General features: G+C 37.1%; 1 long non-coding RNA gene across 1 annotated transcript; it reads left to right on the forward strand.

Moving 5' to 3' along the window:
- The first annotated feature begins 19,005 nt into the window (after nt 1–19,005).
- Nucleotides 19,006–20,146, forward strand: LOC148873129 (uncharacterized). The gene is made up of 4 exons (XR_016102284.1): nt 19,006–19,111; nt 19,325–19,384; nt 19,494–19,573; nt 19,928–20,146. It is a non-coding gene; the product is annotated as an uncharacterized LOC148873129 (long non-coding RNA).
- Nucleotides 20,147–20,187: the final 41 nt, after the last annotated feature.

Below are 20,187 nucleotides of genomic sequence, written 5' to 3' on the forward strand. Positions count from 1 at the left end.
GTCAATTTAGGCCTAGTTATATTTGTATTGTTTTTGCATTTTTTTTTGTTTTTATCATAAGTAACCATAATAAAATATATCGACATTTAACATATAAGATAGGGACTAATTAGTGATTACATAAACAAAGTATCGGTTTGACTTTCACACATGAAAGCTGAAACCGAACCGAGTTGTCGGTTTATTTTCTCACACAAACTGAAACCAACCGATGATGGTTTTGAAAAACTGACCAACTCGGGTTGGGTCGGGCCAATTTGGTCGGTTTGACATTTAATGTGAACACCCCTAACCCAAATTATTGTTAATAATTAATAATTCTAGAAATACTATTAATAATTATAAAAAAATATTAACATGAAAAATTTACCATAATTTTTAGGAAAATATTATTAACAAAACAATCATTATATTACTTCCTTTAAATTATGGAAAATTACCTATACTAATTATTTAACTAATCAATCAATATTAAAATTATCAAAATGGTTATTAAAATTAATCATCTATGATAATCAATATTATTCAAAAACCAACAATTGAATCAAGATAATTAGTTAATGATAATTAATATTACATTAATATATCTGATAATTTTCGATAATGATAATTCATATTAAAATTAATATTTAAGATAATTAATAGAAAATGAAAATTGATTTATGACAATTTTTATATCCACTCAAAATTATTTACTACAATATTTTTTATTTTCTATAATAATTATTTGAAATAGTAATTAATAATTATCAATTAACAACAATTATTAACAACTAATAGAAATTATAAAAAAATATTCATGATAATAAATTTTATTAATAATATTGATAATGATATTAATAATCCTTTAATAATATCTGATATTACTTAATTTTTTATAATAGTATTGATATTAATAGTAATTATTTATCTTTGAAAATATTAATAGCAATTAGTACTTATTAAATATTTATGAAAATTCTACAATTTCTAGAAATATTACCAATTTAATAATATATGAAAATATTAATAATTGATTGTAATTATTGTTAATAATAATTAATTAGTATCATCCTAATAATAGTGATAACACATTTTCTTTGTTTTTTTTTTGTTTGGCTTGTTTGGGCTCTCTGTTTTTTGTACATTCTCTCATGCACACCCCCTCCATTTGGTTCGAAGGGAAAGGTAGGAGACCTGTAGGTCCTGTACAAAGTTGCAAGTAGGGAATTGATTTTATTATTTTCCGATTTCATTATGGATTCAATATTTAAAAAATGATGATATGCAATTGTTATATACAGAGAGAGAGAGAGAGAGAGGTTGGAATTTATCTTATGTTTCTCTCTCTGATGAGTAGCTTTTGTGCTTTATGAATGATCTTTCCTTTAAGCTTTATAGGGGACATGTTGGGATTTTCTTTTATGCAATTGTTATGCATGCTCCAATGTTATTATTATCTCCAATCAATATTATCCTTGTATTGATTTCAACTTTCTCATGAAGTAGATAGAGTTACTGAATTGAATTTGTTCTCTTCATGTGCTTATTGGTTTTATAGTCAAATTGCACAATTGCATGCATGTTTTTGTGTCTATATATATTGGTCTCGTCTTACTATATGGTTGTTATGCCATTGATGTATAATATAGCCTTATTTATGATGTTCTTTCCACCAACAAAATATCATATGCACTTAAAAATTGAGTTCTGGTTATATTTCAGCAATTAAGAAATAAACCTCTGAAATTCACCTATAAATCTAGTGCCTCTAAAATTTTATAGTTGTACCGAGAATGGAAAAAATGGATCATGGTCACACATATTCTCTTGTTCAAACAAACTTCATTAAGTGCACGACAGCCTAAGTTGAAAGAAATTACATATCAACTTTCTGTTTCTTTCTTATTTTTCATCAAACCAAATACAACTTAAATCATTTGTTATTACTTCCACCCAATGTGTCCTGTTTTTCCATTTCATTCATATCGTGTTTGTGTATTTTTCGAATTTTTAATTGGAATGAACATTCCTGTTGATGGTACTGACTAGTGCGTCTGATTCTGAAACTCTCCCTGTTAAAGCTTTGCTATATTCAAGGGTAAGAAATACATCCTGGTTTAACGCATGAAGATACTAATGTATTCTTACCAGATGAACCTTTTCAAAAGCTTTTCATGCAAATACTAATGTTATTAACATGAACAGTTAAGCATAATTTTTGAATAATTTTTAGGAAAATATTATTAACAAAACCATCATTATATTACTCTCTTTAAATTATGGAAAATTACCTATACAAATTATTTAATTAGTCAATCAAAATAAAAATGATCAAAATGGTTATTAAAATTAATCATTTCTGATAATTAATATTATTCAAAGACCAACAATTGAATCTAGATAATTAGTTAGTGATAATTAATATTACATTAATATATCTGATAATTTTCGATAATGATAATTCATATTAAAATTAATATTTCAGATAATTAATAGAAAATGAAAATTGATTTATGAATTTTTTTATATCCACTCAAAATTATTTATTACAATATTTTTTTTTTATTTTCTATAATAATTATTGAAATAGTAATTAATAATTATTAATTAACAACAATTATTAACAATTAATAAAAATTATAAAAAAATATTAATGATAATAATTTTTAATAATAATATTGATAATGATATTAATAATCCATTGATAATATCTGATATCATTTAATTTTTTATAACAGTATTGATATTAATAGTAATTATTTATTTTTGAAAATGTTAATAGAAATTAGTAGTTATTAATTATTTATGAAAATTCTACAATTTCTAAAAATATTATCAATTTAATAATATCTGAAAATATTAATAATTTACTGTAATTATTGTTAATAATAATTAATTAGTATCATCCTAATAATATTTGATATTTATTAATATTAATAAATAATTATCATAAATTATTTGAAAATAAATTACTAGAAATTTCCAAAATAACCAGTAATTTATGACAATGAATAAATAATTATCAAAAATTTATTAATAATTATCATTAATAATATTTTCTGTTAACCATAACTTAGTAGAAACTAAATTTCCATAAATTACCAATAATTATCATAAATTAGTAGAAAATGAATTACTAGAAATTACATGAAATCTTCAAATAATGTAACCAAAATAAATTACCAATGATTGTCAAAAATTATCATAAAATAACAGAGGTTTCTAGGAACTAGCACAAATTATCATAAAATAGTAGGAATGTCCAAAAATATCAAGGTTTTTAAAACTGGACCAAACAAGAACCATTTTGGGGACCGGTTCCCTGGTCGAATGGTCAGACCGTTCGGTCTGAACGGACAACCCATTCTGACAAAAAAAAAAAAACAAAAAACAGCAAAATCAACGGTTTTTTGCCAAAAACTGGTTTTGCGATGAAGCAAAACTGGTCAGGTGATAGTTTCTTGGTTTTCTGGTCCGACCGTTTGGTTTGGTCCGGTTTTGAAAATGTTGAAAAATATAATTATACAATAGAAAATACTAGAAATTAGTAGAACTTTGTCAAAAATAACCTGTTATTTCCAGAAAATACAATAAACTACCAATAATTTATCATATAATTAGTATACAAATTTAGTAGAAATTGACCACAAATTATCATAAAATAGTAGAAATATCCTGAAATTATTAATAAATTACCAAAAATTAGCACAAAATTACAGATAACTACTATTGATAAATTAGTAATATAGATCATAAAATTAGTAGAAATTTTCTTAAACTTTATTAACTTTCAATATAGATCATCTTATATTTTTGTCAACTAATTGGATTTATTTCATTTGCCTATAATTTCTATTATTTTATTTTCGTTTAATACAATGTAGGTTTTGCACTCCACATCTTTGTATTTGGTGATGGCATATAATATTAACGTCATTTTTTAGTTTATTAACGTTTACAGGATCCGATTTGAGATCGACGAGTATCCAATTTAACCGTTAAGAGGATCCTATTTGATACGATCTTGATTTCCTTTATCGAAGGCTTTGGCCTGGAGTGAAGGGTCCGAGAACCCACTCTGATAGCGAGAGTCGAAATAGGGGGCTTTGGTCTGGAGTGAAGGGTACGAGAACCCATTCTGATAGCAAGAGTTGAAGTAGGGGGACTGCGATGAATAGCCAAAAGATGCAGATGAGTTGAGTCGCAGAAGGCAGGGGATTCAGAGGCGACAATGTATCTAACGCCACGGGAATAAAGCAAAGGATCGGAGCCAAAGTTCATCTTAGCAGAGAGGTTTGCCGGCTGGTCATCGCCTGTCTGAATAACTTGGTAAGTTCTGGTCCCTCTCCCAATATTTCCCCTTTGACGAAGGTGGAAGCTCTTTCTAAGGAGGTAAGTTCTGGTCCTCCTCTCTTGTAGGTTTGTTCCTTTGTTATCCAAGGCCAAGTTGTGACTTCCTGCTAAACTTTGTTGGAAGTTGCAGAATAATTTCAGATGGTAGGGGGTGGCAGGGATTGGTTTTCTCATAACCAACTCTGCTGGGACGGTATTGTGGGCTTATAGTGGACCTATTGGCATTACAGACGTGGTTGAAGCTAAAGTCAGAGCTCTTTTTATGGGCTTAACCGCTTAAGGATGGCTAGAACTATTCACTCTGCCCCCTTTTGTGGAGGGTGATTTGAAGAAATGCCATAGGATGGGCTGCTAATCAAGAAGGGGGTCCTGGGATTTTGGCCCACCTGCTCAACGACACTCAAGAGCTTTTGTTCTTTTAGATGGGTTTCTAGGGAACTGAATATGACTGATTCGTTAGAAAATCAGGGGTAGATAAGGCTTCATTGTATAGCGATAACAAATTTCCATTGTATTTTTTTGGCTTTTTTGGGCTTTCTGTTTTTGTACATTCTCTCATGCACACCCCCTCCTTTTGGTTCTCGATGAAAGTTACCTCTTGTCAAAAAAAAAAAAAAAAGCATATTAAGTGATTTAATATAGCAGCTCAATAAACGATCCTTGTCCCCAGATATACATTCTATACATGGTTGATTAGTATACACCATGAAAGTCATATGCAATTATATAATAAGTATTCATGCTTATCGAAAGATGCAAAGATATTTTTCCATCCTATTGATGTCTAAAGTTTTGTACTTCTGGCCTTCAAAGTACTTTAATATAGAGGTCCAGTCCATTAGGGTTCTTTCAATGCAACCAATGGGGGCTTCCGTGGCTGAGCTTTTGTTTATTGGATATATGTCTATTTCAGTCTTTCCACATGAAACCATGAGCAAGCTTAGAAGAGAAGGGGATTCCATGGGTGAGCTTTTGTTTATTGTCATCTCAGGAAGGGGTTTCTGACTCTTGTGCCTTACCATTCTGATTGTTTTTTTGCTGACACTGTAAGTATAGGACAAACCATATACCATTCTTTTGCCATCTTGGTACTACTATGAAACTTGGAAATGAAAGGAGGATGGGGAATAAAAGAGGTGGCCAATGATCCAGTTTGCTATTTCTTAAATGTTATGGTAGTACAGCACATACTCTCTCTCTCTCTCTGACACACACTGATATACACTAGAACACATGCACACAGATACCTCTGAATAATGAAATATCTAACCATTCAAATTAGTGTTGTGACAAATGAAATACCTAACCATTCAAATTAGTGTTTTGTGACAAACGGGAGACTTTGATAACAATCTCTAAGTAGTCTAGAAATCTCCAAGTAGGTATAATACCATTCCAGCATCATAGATTTACACCAAACAAGGGTTGACTTTGATAACAAATGGGAGACTTTGCTGTTAATATTTGTTTCTTTTTGCCTCTTTTTTTGTAAAGTTCCAAATATTGGGGAGACATAGTCATCCTATTTCTGTACATCACTTATATTTATATCTAATGAAATTACTGTTATTGATTAAGAAAATAATTTTTTATTAAAAAAAGGAAGAAACTTGTTTATGGAATAAGCATACCTGTACAAGTTTGTGCAGTCTTTAGCATATTGGGGTGTTTTCAGAACCTAGAACTTCGTACTTGTGCTATTTTCTAGAGAACCAAGTGCTGCTAAAGTTTTTTATCATTCCAGATTTATTTCTTCTTGGTGCAGGTTGTTTGTTAAAGGAAAATATTCTTTTCTTTAACTGAATAATGCAATTAAACTGTTGATGAGACTGCCCTTTCTGAGAAGCCAAAGGTTAAAAAACTTAAAACCCAACCAACTATTAGGCCACCATGCTGGTTGGTTGTTAGAATTTATGAACCATTGGGACAGCAAAATAGAATGGAATATTAACTGAGCCTGAATTCTTAATTCCATCTTGCACAACAAGTATGTTGGACCCAAAAATATTTAATATACATGACCTTGTTATCTACATTTTGTTGTTGTTGGGATTCTTCTTGACCTTTCTTTTACTTGTAGAGAGAAGGAAGTAGATGAATGGAATGTTAAGAATGATTTAATTGGGCCTTTCTCCATTAGATTCCAGCAACTAACATGTTTGTGTTCATAGTTATGTATTGCAACTCTTTGATGTTATTAATTTGCTTACTGAATCCATTTATCAAAAAAAAATTGCTTACTGAATCTAATTACCCAACAAATTTTGCTTATTAGGGTAGAAGATGGGAACTTTGTTAAGTATTTGGTATTTGGTGAAGGCTGTCTTGCCTGAGTCAGCTTAATAATATATAGGGCTAGGTTGGTCCCAACTTCCAAGTTAGATAGGAAGATGAAAGCTGCATTGGTTAGGGGATAAGTGTTTTTTACTTTCTCAATCTGTTATGTGGATATTTTATTGCTTTGGCAAAGGAAACCCTTTACATATTGTGCTCATTTTATTCAACAATCAAGAATACTATGCTGACCCCCAACCCCAAGCAGTAAAGAAATGTTGGACTGACATGGGAGTTTTAGCAAAAAAAATGCTCTATACCAAATTGATGTAGGATCACTGGGTAATCTTAGTAAAGTATACCTGGTTTAGGGTCAAAGGTGACGAAGGCAAAAGTTTAGAAAGTTTGGAAAAACTAAGGCTGTGTTTGGTTTGAAGGAAAAGGTAGAGAGAGGAAGGGAAAGGTAGGAAACCTGTAGGACCTATACAAAGCAAACCTGTACAATTAGGGAATTGATTTTATTATTTTCTGATCTACATTATGGATTCAATATTTAACAAATGGTGATCTACAATTGTTATGTACAGAGAGAGAGAGAGAGGTTGGAATTTATCTTATGTCTCTCTCTCTCTCTCTCTCTCTCTCTCTCTCTGATGAGTAACTTTTGTGCTTTATGAGTGATGTTTCTTTTAAGCTTTATAAGGGAGAGGTTGGAATTTTCTTTTAATAAATTGTTATGCATCTTCGATTTTATTATTATCATCTCGAATCGATATTATCCTTGTATTGGTTTCAAATTTCTCATGAAGTAGATAGAAGTTACTGAATTGAATTTGTTCTCCTCATGTGCTTAGTGATTTGCTAGTCAATTTGCACAATACTATGCATGTTTTTGTGTCTACATATATTGGTTTCATCTTACTATATGGTTGTTATGCCATTGATGTGTAATATAGCCTTATCTATGGTGTTTTTGTTTCTACATATATTGGTCTCATCTTACTATATGGTTGTTATACCATTGATATGTAATATAGCCTTATCTATGGTGTTCTTTCCACCAACAAAATATCATATGCACTTAAAAATTGAGTTCTGGTTATATTCAGCAGTTAAGAAATACACCTACGAAATTTACCTTCTAGTGCCTCTGAAATTTAGTAGTTGTACCGAGAATGGAAAAAATGGATCATGGTCACACATATTCTCTTGTTGAAACAAACTTCATTAAGTGCACAGCAGCCTAAGTTGAAGCAAACTACATATCAACTTTCTGTTTCTCTCTTATTTTTCATCAAACCAAATAAAACTTAAATCATCTGTTATTACTTCCACCCAACATATCCTGTTTTTCCATTCCATTCATACCGCATATGTGTATTTTTCAAATTTTTAATTGGAATGAACATTCCTGTTGATGGTACTGACTAGTGCGTCTGAAACTCTCCCTGTAAAGCTTTGCTATCTTCAAGGGTAAGAAATCCATCCTGGTTTAACCCATGCAAATACTAATGTATTCTTACCAAATGAACCTTTTCAAAAGGTTTTCATGCATGGGTGTATCTGTCTTTTTAGTTTCTTGGGTGGGATTTAATTTGTCTTGGTGTCCAACATTTGTCATTCAGAGATCCGATAACAGATCTAATAACAGTTTTGGGTGGGATTTAATTTGTTTTGTTGTCCAAGTTTTGTCATACAGAGATCTGATTTCAAACTGCTTTCATTAGATGCCAAACAAATTGGTCTTCCAACAATTTCAGATTTACTTAATCTTTCTAGGTCCATTACCGTGTCAAAAGGATTGATTTCCAATCACCCAAACACAACTCAAACTAGGCTCATTACCATGTCAAATCTGAGGACAAACAGAAGTCTAAAAGCTGAATTGTGTGTGCACCTGAATGTCTTTAGTCCTGTGATATTTAAAAATGGAGGTGGTAGGTTTTGCTGCAACCTCTGAATCAATGGACACTCTTTCATCTCTTCTTCTTGTGGGAAATTCCCAAAGAGGGCCCTTCAACTGAGTCAATAATTAATATGTACAGGAGCTCCGCCTTTTGACTGTGGATTTGATATTTAGGAAGGGTGGTGTACCTTGGTTTACAACTGAATCTTGCCAGAAAGATGAACCCCTACAACTGTTGTCACACTGATAATTTAAATACGATTTGTTCTTGGAACTTGTATCTTACACACTTTTCCTCATACCCAGTTACCCCTTTAATGTCCAATTGAGTTTTTTGTATAGGTAAATGTGCGAGTAGGGCCCATTTTAATATTTTGCATAGGTAAATGCGTACGTGGGACCCACAAATAATATTTTCATGTTTGAATGTGTTATTGGGTCCCATACATGGCATTTAACATGTATGTAAGAGGGATTGACAAGTATGCTTGCCAAATAGTCTTTTGGTCTTTCTAGCTTTTGAAAAGATCTTTAAAATTTTGCAACCAAACAGTCTTTGGTCTTTGAGGATCTCTACCTGTGAAAGCTCACCAGTCTGTTGAAACAATAACATAGGTTTGAAACAAAACCATTTAAGCTAAAAAGACCACTTTTCTTATTTAAATCGCGAACTAAAATTTAAACTTTAATCATATATCGTTAATAAAATTGATAGAAAAATAGTAAGTTACTTATATGTTAAAACGTTAAACACCTTTATTTATCTATCTATCAGATTCGACACTTTAAACTTATGATAAGAGAAAAATTATAAGAAAAGGAAGGAAATAACATATGAGGCTAACAAAATAATCGGTTTTGGGAATGAATCGATTCGGGAGGGGCGAGAACCGAAACCGACCCAATCATTTATTTCAACATAATCATGGAACCGGATCCTTTATAAATGGTTGGGTCTACTCGGGCCAGTCGGGTGGACCCGAAGCGTTGACAGCCCCTTCAAGAACACGAACGATGAGAGCGATTGTGCTGCAGCGGGGTTGGTATCCCTTTTTCTTCTCCCTTCGGACCTGTACTTCGAGGTAAGGACCTTTCAATACCGCACTCGTTGTTCGTACCTTTGTTATTGAAGCATATGATGTTGTCCTGCGAAGTTGATTTTGGATTCGCACGAATTAATAGATTCTGCTAATGCAATTTCTGCCGTGTCATTGCAGGAACGTTCTAATGGGTTCGCATTGTCAACTGCCGTGTCATAATGGTTGCGATAGTGTAAGCCAACATCGCTTGTATCTGTTTAAACTTTTTATAAGGGCTTATGTTGCTTTATTGCCGTTTTTGTGCTTGTAACGTTTTTCAATTTTCTAATACTCCCCTTGGCTTCTACAGGCATTGCCACTCCAATGAGACTGCGTCGTGGGAGCTGATTCAAGCGTTCGAATTTGAGTAGCAGTCCGCCGAGGCTTTGCATACGCTGGAGTCCAAAATAAGCCACTCTAACCCATTTTTTCTATATTCACTTCTAAACTATTCCTTGTCCACCTGTTTCTGATTTGATATTATTGACAGGTGTAGGGCGTGAGCGCAAAGGAGACTCGGAAGGGATACGGATGCGGAAGCTGCGCAGGTATGTGTTTTTCGTACAATGTCTGCATACCTAAATTATATCATTTTCGGAAGACAAGGTTTGCCGGTCGTGGCAGTGGCTATAATATCCTTGGGTCTTATGGGAGCAGGCACGAAGAATGCCCGACTCACGGGCAAGATACGCAACCTCTCGCGAAGAAACTGTAAGGAAGCTGATCAACTCCTCGGTGTAAGCTTCTTAATTCTCAGCTTCATTTGGTGTTCTTGTTTGGATGTATGGGTTACTAAATTTGATTGGTTATATGCGTAGTTTTTGAATTCTCGAGGCGTTGCTACTTTTGGCGATCGGCGTACTAGCTCCTGTGCCTTACCATTGTTCCCGGTTTCGATATCAATGTAAGTATAGGAAACTTCCCGTGCTTAATTCAGTTTTGTTTTCTTTTGACTCCGTAGGATAACTGAATGGATGTTTCTTGTGGGTGTGTGGGTTAATAATTGCTCTATTACCATTGTTGTGCTTGTTATTTTTCTGAATTTGTTAATAATCCTCATCACCGACATTTTCATGCATTGCCGCTTCCAGGAAATTGCATCCGCGGAGCCGATTCAAGCGTTCGAATTGTAACAATGAACAGCCACGGCGTCGCATACGCTGGAGTCCAGAATGGGCCACTCTAACCCATTTCTTCTGTATACACTCGTAAACTTTTTTCTTTCCACCTATTTCTAATTAGATATTTTTCGCAGGTGAATGGCGTGGGCGCAGAAAGAAGGCTCGGAAGTGAAACGGTTTCGGAAGCGGCATGGGTATGCGCTCGTTGTAGAATGTCCGCATCCCTAAATTTGAACATTTTTGGAATATATGGCTTGCCAGTTGTGGAGGTGACCATAATATCCTTGGTTCTTATGGGTGCAGGCACGGAGAATGCTCGACTTGCGGGCAAGATGCGCAACCTCTCGCGGCAATACTATAACGAAGCCGATCAACTCTTCGGTGTAAGCTTCTCAATTCTCAACTTCATCCGGAGTTCTCGTTTGGGTGTGTGGGTTACTATTTTGCTTTGGTTACATGCGTAGTTTAGATTGCTCGAGGCTTTGCTACGTTCCCGGTTTTCGATATCAATGAAAGTATAGGAAACATCCCAAGCTTTCTTCAGTTCCGTTTCCTTTTAATTCCGTGGGATAAATGACTTGATGTTGTCGTGGGTGTGTGGGTTACTAACTGCTCAATTGCTGTTGTTTTGCTTGTAACTTTAATTAATTTATTAATAATCCTCATGACTGACACATTCACGCATTGCCACTTTCAGGAGATTGCATCGGCGGAGATGATTCAAACGTTCGAATTGCAGCAGTGATCAGCCAAAGCCTCTCTTACGCTGGAGTCCAGAATGAGCAACTTTAACCTCTTTATTCACTCTTAGACTTTTTATTTCTCCGCCTGTTTCTGATTAGATATTCTTGACAGGTGAATGGCGTGGGTACGGAAAGGAGATTCGGAAGTGATACGGATTCGGAAGCGGCACAGGCATGTGATTGTTGTAGAATGTCTGCATTCCTATATTTTAACACTTTTGGAATATAACTTTGCCGGTTGTGGAGTAATATCTTTGGTTCCTCTGGGCAGGAACGGAGAATGCTCGATTTGCAGGCAAGCTGTGGAAGCTCTCACGGCTTTACTATAAGGAAGCTGGTGCAATCTTCGGTGTAAGCTTCTCAACTCTCCGCTTCATTCTGTGTCCTCTTTTGGGTGTATGGCTTACTAATTTGCTCCGGTTATATTTGTTGGTTTGGATTGCTCGAGGCGTTGCTACTTTTGGGGAGGGCTTTCCGACTATCGCTCCATACTATTGTTTCCGGTTTCCGATAACAATGTAAGTATACAAGACACATCCCTTGCTCAATGGACTTCCATTTTCTTTTAATTCCTTCAGATAAGTGACTGACTATTTGTCATCAAGCTTTGAGTGGTGGCTCGACCGGAAATTGGCTGCCATTCAAGATAGGGCTGTCAACGGGTGGGATCCGAGTACGTTCTAGGTAGAAGCACTCCCGAACAGATCATTAATTGGGACAAAATCTTAGACCCAAAACCGTCCATTTTAACCTAAAATACACGTTGAAACAATAACATAGGTTTGAAACAAAACCATTTAAGCTAAAAAGACCACTTTTCTTATTTAAATCGCGAACTAAAATTTAAACTTTAATCATATATCGTTAATAAAATTGATAGAAAAATAGTAAGTTACTTATATGTTAAAACGTTAAACACCTTTATTTATCTATCTATCAGATTCGACACTTTAAACTTATGATAAGAGAAAAATTATAAGAAAAGGAAGGAAATAACATATGAGGCTAACAAAATAATCGGTTTTGGGAATGAATCGATTCGGGAGGGGCGAGAACCGAAACCGACCCAATCATTTATTTCAACATAATCATGGAACCGGATCCTTTATAAATGGTTGGGTCTACTCGGGCCAGTCGGGTGGACCCGAAGCGTTGACAGCCCCTTCAAGAACACGAACGATGAGAGCGATTGTGCTGCAGCGGGGTTGGTATCCCTTTTTCTTCTCCCTTCGGACCTGTACTTCGAGGTAAGGACCTTTCAATACCGCACTCGTTGTTCGTACCTTTGTTATTGAAGCATATGATGTTGTCCTGCGAAGTTGATTTTGGATTCGCACGAATTAATAGATTCTGCTAATGCAATTTCTGCCGTGTCATTGCAGGAACGTTCTAATGGGTTCGCATTGTCAACTGCCGTGTCATAATGGTTGCGATAGTGTAAGCCAACATCGCTTGTATCTGTTTAAACTTTTTATAAGGGCTTATGTTGCTTTATTGCCGTTTTTGTGCTTGTAACGTTTTTCAATTTTCTAATACTCCCCTTGGCTTCTACAGGCATTGCCACTCCAATGAGACTGCGTCGTGGGAGCTGATTCAAGCGTTCGAATTTGAGTAGCAGTCCGCCGAGGCTTTGCATACGCTGGAGTCCAAAATAAGCCACTCTAACCCATTTTTTCTATATTCACTTCTAAACTATTCCTTGTCCACCTGTTTCTGATTTGATATTATTGACAGGTGTAGGGCGTGAGCGCAAAGGAGACTCGGAAGGGATACGGATGCGGAAGCTGCGCAGGTATGTGTTTTTCGTACAATGTCTGCATACCTAAATTATATCATTTTCGGAAGACAAGGTTTGCCGGTCGTGGCAGTGGCTATAATATCCTTGGGTCTTATGGGAGCAGGCACGAAGAATGCCCGACTCACGGGCAAGATACGCAACCTCTCGCGAAGAAACTGTAAGGAAGCTGATCAACTCCTCGGTGTAAGCTTCTTAATTCTCAGCTTCATTTGGTGTTCTTGTTTGGATGTATGGGTTACTAAATTTGATTGGTTATATGCGTAGTTTTTGAATTCTCGAGGCGTTGCTACTTTTGGCGATCGGCGTACTAGCTCCTGTGCCTTACCATTGTTCCCGGTTTCGATATCAATGTAAGTATAGGAAACTTCCCGTGCTTAATTCAGTTTTGTTTTCTTTTGACTCCGTAGGATAACTGAATGGATGTTTCTTGTGGGTGTGTGGGTTAATAATTGCTCTATTACCATTGTTGTGCTTGTTATTTTTCTGAATTTGTTAATAATCCTCATCACCGACATTTTCATGCATTGCCGCTTCCAGGAAATTGCATCCGCGGAGCCGATTCAAGCGTTCGAATTGTAACAATGAACAGCCACGGCGTCGCATACGCTGGAGTCCAGAATGGGCCACTCTAACCCATTTCTTCTGTATACACTCGTAAACTTTTTTCTTTCCACCTATTTCTAATTAGATATTTTTCGCAGGTGAATGGCGTGGGCGCAGAAAGAAGGCTCGGAAGTGAAACGGTTTCGGAAGCGGCATGGGTATGCGCTCGTTGTAGAATGTCCGCATCCCTAAATTTGAACATTTTTGGAATATATGGCTTGCCAGTTGTGGAGGTGACCATAATATCCTTGGTTCTTATGGGTGCAGGCACGGAGAATGCTCGACTTGCGGGCAAGATGCGCAACCTCTCGCGGCAATACTATAACGAAGCCGATCAACTCTTCGGTGTAAGCTTCTCAATTCTCAACTTCATCCGGAGTTCTCGTTTGGGTGTGTGGGTTACTATTTTGCTTTGGTTACATGCGTAGTTTAGATTGCTCGAGGCTTTGCTACGTTCCCGGTTTTCGATATCAATGAAAGTATAGGAAACATCCCAAGCTTTCTTCAGTTCCGTTTCCTTTTAATTCCGTGGGATAAATGACTTGATGTTGTCGTGGGTGTGTGGGTTACTAACTGCTCAATTGCTGTTGTTTTGCTTGTAACTTTAATTAATTTATTAATAATCCTCATGACTGACACATTCACGCATTGCCACTTTCAGGAGATTGCATCGGCGGAGATGATTCAAACGTTCGAATTGCAGCAGTGATCAGCCAAAGCCTCTCTTACGCTGGAGTCCAGAATGAGCAACTTTAACCTCTTTATTCACTCTTAGACTTTTTATTTCTCCGCCTGTTTCTGATTAGATATTCTTGACAGGTGAATGGCGTGGGTACGGAAAGGAGATTCGGAAGTGATACGGATTCGGAAGCGGCACAGGCATGTGATTGTTGTAGAATGTCTGCATTCCTATATTTTAACACTTTTGGAATATAACTTTGCCGGTTGTGGAGTAATATCTTTGGTTCCTCTGGGCAGGAACGGAGAATGCTCGATTTGCAGGCAAGCTGTGGAAGCTCTCACGGCTTTACTATAAGGAAGCTGGTGCAATCTTCGGTGTAAGCTTCTCAACTCTCCGCTTCATTCTGTGTCCTCTTTTGGGTGTATGGCTTACTAATTTGCTCCGGTTATATTTGTTGGTTTGGATTGCTCGAGGCGTTGCTACTTTTGGGGAGGGCTTTCCGACTATCGCTCCATACTATTGTTTCCGGTTTCCGATAACAATGTAAGTATACAAGACACATCCCTTGCTCAATGGACTTCCATTTTCTTTTAATTCCTTCAGATAAGTGACTGACTATTTGTCATCAAGCTTTGAGTGGTGGCTCGACCGGAAATTGGCTGCCATTCAAGATAGGGCTGTCAACGGGTGGGATCCGAGTACGTTCTAGGTAGAAGCACTCCCGAACAGATCATTAATTGGGACAAAATCTTAGACCCAAAACCGTCCATTTTAACCTAAAATACACGTTGAAACAATAACATAGGTTTGAAACAAAACCATTTAAGCTAAAAAGACCACTTTTCTTATTTAAATCGCGAACTAAAATTTAAACTTTAATCATATATCGTTAATAAAATTGATAGAAAAATAGTAAGTTACTTATATGTTAAAACGTTAAACACCTTTATTTATCTATCTATCAGATTCGACACTTTAAACTTATGATAAGAGAAAAATTATAAGAAAAGGAAGGAAATAACATATGAGGCTAACAAAATAATCGGTTTTGGGAATGAATCGATTCGGGAGGGGCGAGAACCGAAACCGACCCAATCATTTATTTCAACATAATCATGGAACCGGATCCTTTATAAATGGTTGGGTCTACTCGGGCCAGTCGGGTGGACCCGAAGCGTTGACAGCCCCTTCAAGAACACGAACGATGAGAGCGATTGTGCTGCAGCGGGGTTGGTATCCCTTTTTCTTCTCCCTTCGGACCTGTACTTCGAGGTAAGGACCTTTCAATACCGCACTCGTTGTTCGTACCTTTGTTATTGAAGCATATGATGTTGTCCTGCGAAGTTGATTTTGGATTCGCACGAATTAATAGATTCTGCTAATGCAATTTCTGCCGTGTCATTGCAGGAACGTTCTAATGGGTTCGCATTGTCAACTGCCGTGTCATAATGGTTGCGATAGTGTAAGCCAACATCGCTTGTATCTGTTTAAACTTTTTATAAGGGCTTATGTTGCTTTATTGCCGTTTTTGTGCTTGTAACGTTTTTCAATTTTCTAATACTCCCCTTGGCTTCTACAGGCATTGCCACTCCAATGAGACTGCGTCGTGGGAGCTGATTCAAGCGTTCGAATTTGAGTAGCAGTCCGCCGAGGCTTTGCATACGCTGGAGTCCAAAATAAGCCACTCTAACCCATTTTTTCTATATTCACTTCTAAACTATTCCTTGTCCACCTGTTTCTGATTTGATATTATTGACAGGTGTAGGGCGTGAGCGCAAAGGAGACTCGGAAGGGATACGGATGCGGAAGCTGCGCAGGTATGTGTTTTTCGTACAATGTCTGCATACCTAAATTATATCATTTTCGGAAGACAAGGTTTGCCGGTCGTGGCAGTGGCTATAATATCCTTGGGTCTTATGGGAGCAGGCACGAAGAATGCCCGACTCACGGGCAAGATACGCAACCTCTCGCGAAGAAACTGTAAGGAAGCTGATCAACTCCTCGGTGTAAGCTTCTTAATTCTCAGCTTCATTTGGTGTTCTTGTTTGGATGTATGGGTTACTAAATTTGATTGGTTATATGCGTAGTTTTTGAATTCTCGAGGCGTTGCTACTTTTGGCGATCGGCGTACTAGCTCCTGTGCCTTACCATTGTTCCCGGTTTCGATATCAATGTAAGTATAGGAAACTTCCCGTGCTTAATTCAGTTTTGTTTTCTTTTGACTCCGTAGGATAACTGAATGGATGTTTCTTGTGGGTGTGTGGGTTAATAATTGCTCTATTACCATTGTTGTGCTTGTTATTTTTCTGAATTTGTTAATAATCCTCATCACCGACATTTTCATGCATTGCCGCTTCCAGGAAATTGCATCCGCGGAGCCGATTCAAGCGTTCGAATTGTAACAATGAACAGCCACGGCGTCGCATACGCTGGAGTCCAGAATGGGCCACTCTAACCCATTTCTTCTGTATACACTCGTAAACTTTTTTCTTTCCACCTATTTCTAATTAGATATTTTTCGCAGGTGAATGGCGTGGGCGCAGAAAGAAGGCTCGGAAGTGAAACGGTTTCGGAAGCGGCATGGGTATGCGCTCGTTGTAGAATGTCCGCATCCCTAAATTTGAACATTTTTGGAATATATGGCTTGCCAGTTGTGGAGGTGACCATAATATCCTTGGTTCTTATGGGTGCAGGCACGGAGAATGCTCGACTTGCGGGCAAGATGCGCAACCTCTCGCGGCAATACTATAACGAAGCCGATCAACTCTTCGGTGTAAGCTTCTCAATTCTCAACTTCATCCGGAGTTCTCGTTTGGGTGTGTGGGTTACTATTTTGCTTTGGTTACATGCGTAGTTTAGATTGCTCGAGGCTTTGCTACGTTCCCGGTTTTCGATATCAATGAAAGTATAGGAAACATCCCAAGCTTTCTTCAGTTCCGTTTCCTTTTAATTCCGTGGGATAAATGACTTGATGTTGTCGTGGGTGTGTGGGTTACTAACTGCTCAATTGCTGTTGTTTTGCTTGTAACTTTAATTAATTTATTAATAATCCTCATGACTGACACATTCACGCATTGCCACTTTCAGGAGATTGCATCGGCGGAGATGATTCAAACGTTCGAATTGCAGCAGTGATCAGCCAAAGCCTCTCTTACGCTGGAGTCCAGAATGAGCAACTTTAACCTCTTTATTCACTCTTAGACTTTTTATTTCTCCGCCTGTTTCTGATTAGATATTCTTGACAGGTGAATGGCGTGGGTACGGAAAGGAGATTCGGAAGTGATACGGATTCGGAAGCGGCACAGGCATGTGATTGTTGTAGAATGTCTGCATTCCTATATTTTAACACTTTTGGAATATAACTTTGCCGGTTGTGGAGTAATATCTTTGGTTCCTCTGGGCAGGAACGGAGAATGCTCGATTTGCAGGCAAGCTGTGGAAGCTCTCACGGCTTTACTATAAGGAAGCTGGTGCAATCTTCGGTGTAAGCTTCTCAACTCTCCGCTTCATTCTGTGTCCTCTTTTGGGTGTATGGCTTACTAATTTGCTCCGGTTATATTTGTTGGTTTGGATTGCTCGAGGCGTTGCTACTTTTGGGGAGGGCTTTCCGACTATCGCTCCATACTATTGTTTCCGGTTTCCGATAACAATGTAAGTATACAAGACACATCCCTTGCTCAATGGACTTCCATTTTCTTTTAATTCCTTCAGATAAGTGACTGACTATTTGTCATCAAGCTTTGAGTGGTGGCTCGACCGGAAATTGGCTGCCATTCAAGATAGGGCTGTCAACGGGTGGGATCCGAGTACGTTCTAGGTAGAAGCACTCCCGAACAGATCATTAATTGGGACAAAATCTTAGACCCAAAACCGTCCATTTTAACCTAAAATACACGTTGAAACAATAACATAGGTTTGAAACAAAACTATTTAAGCTAAAAAGACCACTTTTCTTATTTAAATCGGGAACTAAAATTTAAACTTTAATCATATATCGTTAATAAAATTGATAGAAAAATAGTAAGTTACTTATATGTTAAAACGTTAAACACCTTTATTTATCTATCTATCAGATTCGACACCTTAAACTTATGATAAGAGAAAAATTATAAGAAAAGGAAGGAAATAACATATGAGGCTAACAAAATAATCGGTTTTGGGAATGAATCGATTCGGGAGGGGCGAGAACCGAAACCGACCCAATCATTTATTTCAACATAATCATGGAACCGGATCCTTTATAAATGGTTGGGTCTACTCGGGCCAGTCGGGTGGACCCGAAGCGTTGACAGCCCCTTCAAGAACACGAACGATGAGAGCGATTGTGCTGCAGCAGGGTTGGTATCCCTTTTTCTTCTCCCTTCGGACCTGTACTTCGAGGTAAGGACCTTTCAATACCGCACTCGTTGTTCGTACCTTTGTTATTGAAGCATATGATGTTGTCCTACGACGTTGATTTTGGATTCGCACGAATTAATAGATTCTGCTAATGCAATTTCTGCCGTGTCATTGTAGGAACGTTCTAATGGGTTCGCATTGTCAACTGCCGTATCAGAATGGCTGCGATAGTGTAAGTCAACATCGCTTGTATCTGTTTAAACTTTTATAAGGGCTTATGTTGCTTTATTGTCGTTTTTGTGCTTGTATCGTTCAAATTGTAACAATGAACAGCCACGGCATCGCATACGCCGGAGTCTAGAATGAGCCACTCTAACCCATTTTTTCTGTATACACTCGAAAATATTTTCTTCTCCACCTATTTCTAATTAGATATTTTTGGCAGGTGAATGGCGTGGGCGCAGAAAGAAGGCTCGGAAGTGAAACGGATTTGGAAGTGGCACGGGTATGCGTCCATTGTAAAATGTCCGCATCCCTAAATTTGAACATTTTTGGTATATATGACTTGCCAGTTGTGGAGGTGACCATAATATCCTTGGTTCTTTTGGGTGCAGGCACGAAGAATGCTCGACTTGCGGGCAAGATGCGCAACCTCTGGTAGCAATACTCTAACGAAGCCGATCAACACTTCGATGTAAGTTTCTCAATTCTTAACTTCGTCCGGTGTTCTCGTTTGTCTGTGTGTGTTACTATTTTGCTTTGGTTATATGCGTAGTTTTAGATTGCTCGAGGCTTTGCTACTTTTGGCGACCGGCTTGCCGGATCCTGCGCCTTACCTTTGTTCCCGGTTTTCGATATCAATGAAAGTATAGGAAACATCCCGTGCTTTCTTCAGTTCCGTTTCCTTTTAATTCCGTAGGATAAATGACTGGATGTTGTTGTGGGTGTGTGGGTTACTAACTGCTCAGTTGCTGTTGTTTTGCTTGTAACTTTTCTTAATTTATTAATAATCCTCATGACTGACACCTTCACGCATTGCCACTTTCAGGAGATTGCATCGGCGGAGATGATTCAAGCGTTCGAATTGTAGCAGTGATCAGCCAATGCCTCTCTTGCACTGGATTCAATAATGATCTACTTTAACCCATTTCTTCTTTATTCTCTCTTAGACATTTTATTTGTCCACCTGTTTCTGATTAGAATTTCTTGACAGGTGAATGGCGTGTGTGCGGAAAGGAGACTCGAAAGTGATACTGATTCGGAAGCGGCACAGGTATGTGATTGTAGTCGAATGTGTGCATCCCTAAA

Source organism: Nelumbo lutea, chromosome 1 (genome assembly GCF_056320005.1).
Source record: "Nelumbo lutea isolate HS-2025 chromosome 1, American lotus-T2T, whole genome shotgun sequence".
NCBI lineage: Eukaryota > Viridiplantae > Streptophyta > Magnoliopsida > Proteales > Nelumbonaceae > Nelumbo > Nelumbo lutea.